Genomic DNA, 5,239 nt, shown 5'->3' with positions numbered 1-5,239 from the left:
CTTTTCAATCCTCCCACTTCCTCCAAACTAAAGGAGTTGCCATGGGCACCCGCATGGGCCCCAGCTAGTCCTGCCTCTTCGTAGGATATGTGGAAAAGTCCATCTTCCGCAACTTCACTGGCACCACCCCCCACCTTTTCCTCCGCTACATCGATGACTGTATCGGCGCTGCCTCGTGGTCCCACGAGGAAGTTGAACAGTTCATCAACTTTACTAACACCTTCCATCCCAACCACAAATTCACCTGGACTATCTCAGACTCCTCCCTCCCCTTCCTAGTCCTTTCCATCTCTATCTCGGGCGACCGACTCAACACAGACATCTACTATAAACCGACTGACTCCCACAGCTACCTGGACTACACTCCTCCCACCCTGCCCCCTGCAAAAACTCCATCCCATATTCCCAATTCCTTCGTCTCCGCCGCATCTGCTCCCAGGAGGACCAGTTCCAACACCGCACAGCCCAGATGGCCTCCTTCTTCAAGGACCGCAGATTCCCCCCAGACGTGATCGACGATGCCCTCCACCGCATCTCCTCCACTTCCCACTCCTCCGCCCTTGAGCCCCGCTCCTCCAACCGCCACCAAGACAGAACCCCACTGGTTCTCACCTCCCACCCACCAACCACCGCATACAAAGTATCATCTGCCGTTATTTCCGCCACCTCCAAACGGACCCCACCACCATGGATATATTTCCCTCCCCTCCCCTATCATCGTTCCGCAAGGACCACTCCCTTCGTGACTCCCTCGTCAGATCCACACCCCCCACCAACCCAACCTCCACCCCCGCAGGAAATGTAAAACTTGCGCCCACACCTCCACACTCACTTCCCTCCAAGGCCCCAAGGGATCCTTCCATATCCGCCACAAGTTCACCTGTACCTCCACACACATCATCTGTTGCATCCGCTGCACCCGATGTGGCCTCCTCTATATTGGGGAGACAGGCCGCTTACTTGCAGAACGCTTCAGAGAACACCTCTGGGCCGCCCGGACCAACCAACGCAACCACCCCGTGGCTCAACACTTTAACTCTCCCTCCCACTCCACCGAGGACATGCAGGTCCTTGGACTCCTCCATCAGCAGAACATAACAACACGACGGCTGGAGGAGGAGCACCTCATCTTCCGCCTGGGAACCCTCCAACCACAAGGTATGAATTCAGATTTCTCCAGTTTCCTCATTTCCCCTCTCCCCACCTTGTCTCAGTCGGTTCCCTCATCTCAGCACCGCCCTCCTAACCTGCAATCTCCTTACTGACCTCTCCGCCCCCACCCCACGCTGGCCTATCACCCTCACCTTGACCTCCTTCCACCTATCCCACCTCCATCGCCCCTCCCCCAAGTCCCTCCTCCCTACCTTTTATCTTAGCCTGCTTGGCTACTCTCTCTCATTCCTGATGAAGGGCTTATGCTCGAAACGTCGAATTCCCTATTCCTGAGATGCTGCATAACCTGCTGTGCTTTAACCAGCAACACATTTTCAGCTCTCTCTGTATTCGCCAACACGGCCCAGGGTCCGACAAATAAATGTGTTAGTCCTCCCTAGTTTGTTTTACCAAAATCCAGCACCTGAATTCAACTCCATCTTTCATTCCTTGGCCCACTGGCTGTTGTTCGAGATCCCCCTCGATAACTCTATTCCCTGCGCACTTTTACCCGTGTTTTATCCGGACTTTCATCAACAAATTTACAAACAATGACTCCAATGCTCTTACCGAAATAATTTCTGTAAATGATGCATAACAGTGGATCTAGTTATGTTCCTTATTGCACACCGCTAGCGATAGGCCCGTTGTCTGCACAACAAGCCTCTCCCACCACCCTCTGTCTCCTACTGTCAAGCCAATTTTGTTTCCAGTTGGATAGCTCTCCCTGCTCCCATGTGATCTAACCTTACTAACCAGTGTTCCACGCTAAACCCTGTCCAAGGCCTTGCTGTGGTCAGTATAGAAAAAGACTCCTGTTCTGTCATCATGTATCTTCTTAGTCACCTCTTCAACAAACTCATCGAGGAGAAAGTGAGGTCTGCAGATGCTGGAGATCAGAGCTGAAAATGTGTTGCTGGAAAGGCGCAGCAGGTCAGGCAGCATCCAAGGAACAGGAGATTCGACGTTTCGGGCATAAGCTCGAATCTCCTGTTCCTTGGATGCTGCCTGACCTGCTGCGCTTTTCCAGCAACATATTTTCAGCTCTTCAACAAACTCAGTCAAGTTTGTGAGACACTACTTGTGCAAGCTTCCAGCTCATCCCCCGTGACTGTCACTGATATGAATACTTCTTTAAGGGGCACTTCTTCCTGAGTTACCCCCAATGTCCTCAAATATACATGATTAGCTCCAGGGATTCATCTATTTTTTACGCATTTTAAAATCACCAGCAACTCTTGTTCTGATATGCAGAGTCTTTTGATGACTTTGTTTCCCTGACTTCCACAGTCTTTAAGGTATGATGTGAAATTTTCGTTAAGGATCTCACCCATTTCTTGTGGTTCCACACATGGATTATCCCTTTGATCTTCAAGGGGACACATTCTGTGCCTAGTTAATCTTCTGTCGTTAGTATTCATGAAGAATCCCTTTGGATTTTCCTCAGCATTACCAGCCAAAGTTTTCTCAGGTCTCCTGTTTGCCCTCCTGCTCTCCCTCTTCAGTGTATTACTGTACCCACAATGTTCTTTGAGGAATCCAGCTGGCCACATATGACATGGACCGCCTTTTTCTTGACCAGAACCTCAATAACCCCAGTCATCCAGACTTTCCTACTTGTAATCAGCATTGTCCTTCACACTAACAGAAATATTCTCACCCTGAACTCTAATTTTATCTCTCTTTTGAAAGCTTTCCACCTGCCTGAGGTCCATTTACCTGCAAATAGTCTCTACAATCAACTGCTAAAAGCTCTTGACTAATATCTTCTGGATTGGGGCAGGCCAATATTGATGTTTCACTTGTGGACCAGGCCTGTCCTTTTCAAAAACTGTTTTCCAACTAATATAGCTGTGGTCACTTTGTCAAAGTGCTCCCCAAATAACGCCTCAGTCCCTTTCCCTACCTTGTTTCCCAAGGGGAGGTCAGGTTTTGCCCTTTTCTCCAGGGGGAGGGCAAACAACCAGTGGTAATTGTGCACATCAGTTCACATAACATAGATACAGTTGGATGGGATCTGGTGAAATGAGTATTGGGAGTTAGGTAAGAAGTTAAAAAGTAGGACTACAAGGGCAGTGAGCTCCAGATTACGCCCAGTGCCACTGGCCGGTGAATACGGAAATAGAAAGATAAGCCGATGAATGAGTGCCTCAGGAGCTGGTGGAGGGGGAAGGGTTTTTACGTCTTGGATCATTGGGATCTCTTCTGCAGTAGAGGTGACCTGGAAAAGGGGAGCAGGTTAGACTTGAACCAGAAGGATACTAGCAACCTGGGAGGGAGATTTGCTATTGTTACCTGGGAGGGCTTAATCTGGTTTGCCAGGGCATTGGGATTCTAAAAAGGAGAGAGACAATCAGCCAGTCAGAGGAAAATACACCAGCCACCGAGAACAAGTTTCCGATTCAGGATATCCAGGGGCACAGTCAAGGGAGGGAAAAGACTTCTGGTTTAAAGGACATTTATTTCATGAGGCCTGACTGGTAGGGCAGGTGAGCTCAGAGCATGGATTGGCTCTGGGGACTGGGATACGATAGCCATAACAGAAACGTGGCTGAGAGAAGGACAGGACTGGCAGCTCAGCGTTCCAGGATACAGAAGGTAGAAGTGTGACTGAAAGACAAGTAAATGAGATGGGGCAGCTGCCCTATTGATAAGAGAGGGCATAACAACAGTGCTTAGAGATGACACTCCTAAAGAGTTATTAAATGAGGCCATATGGTTAGAAGTTAGAAAGAAGAAGGGAGCGGTCACTTTGTTGGGACTGCATTACAGACTCGCAAATAGCCAGCGGGTACGAGGAGAGCAGATGTGTAGAGAGATTGCATACCTGTAGGAATAAGAGAGTAGTATTGAATGGAGATTTTAATTTCCCCTGGATTGACTTGTGCATTCAGAGAATAAAAGGCCCATATGGGTAACAATTTGTTGAATGGGTCCAAGAAAGTTTCCTTGACCAATATGTAGACGGTCCTACTCTACTCAGGTGGGCGCAACATTGGATCGCCCCTGAAAAAAACGAGATGAGGAAGTGACTGAAGTGTCAGTCAGGGAGTCAGTGATCACAACGGTCTTAGTTTTCACATAACTATAAAAATGATCGGAGAGGTCCACAGGTTATGGAGCTATGCTGGAACACAGCCAGTTTTGGGGCCATGAAGCAGGATCTAGTGAGGTTGGGTGGATGAGTCTGTTTGAAGGAAAAGAAACAACTGGAAAATTGGAGGCTTTTAAAAGTGTGACACTGAAAATCCAGGGTCAGTATGTACCTGTTAGGGTGCAGGGAAATGGCAGGTTTAGGGATCCCTGGATGGTGCAGGATATTGAGACTCTGTTCTGGCAAATGAAGATGGTATACATTGGGTTTAAGCTTTCCGTATCTACCGACCCTCTTCCAGCTCTAAAGACAAAATGAATCTATGGAGACCATATAATCTTCTCAGGCCACGGCCACACTCCGATCTGTCGAACCCACTCCAGTCCCTGTGACTGTTCCAATCCAGTTCCTAAAGGATCTGTGATCTGTGTAACATGCTCTCATCACTATCACCCACCCTGTCAATGTCAGCTCTTCCAATATTTCCACCCATCTACTCATCTGCATAAACTTCTCCAGCTCTTACACCCCTATCTGTGTTAAGAACAACCTCCCCTAAAACACTTTCCCACTTAGGCCAAACTGGAGGAGATTACTAATGCTCCTTTATCTGTGTAACTGCCTCCAATCAAAATTAATGTTCTCATCTCCGGGAAAATCTGTCCGATTCCACATCCTCCATGTCTAAATAACACCAGAACCTAAGAATTTCAATATCTCTAAACCTGTTCAGTCCCGTCTACCTTCCATATGTGTGTTTTTTCTTCCAGCCTATACAACCGACATTATCTCTGTAATCTGCTCCATTCCCTAAATAGTCCCTGTCAGTATAAACCAGCACTGTCCTACCACTATCCTTATCCCTGTAAACTGCTCCATCCCTCCCAAGCTCCCCATCTCCACGAACGCCTGCAGGCCCTACAGCTCTCCACATTTCTGTAACCTCCTGTGACTCTATGGCCCTCCCTCCCTGTCAAACTACCTGCAGTCCCC

Source organism: Hemiscyllium ocellatum, unplaced genomic scaffold (genome assembly GCF_020745735.1).
Source record: "Hemiscyllium ocellatum isolate sHemOce1 unplaced genomic scaffold, sHemOce1.pat.X.cur. scaffold_1548_pat_ctg1, whole genome shotgun sequence".
NCBI classification, from domain to species: Eukaryota; Metazoa; Chordata; class Chondrichthyes; order Orectolobiformes; family Hemiscylliidae; genus Hemiscyllium; species Hemiscyllium ocellatum.
This window is presented reverse-complemented; position numbering follows the sequence as displayed.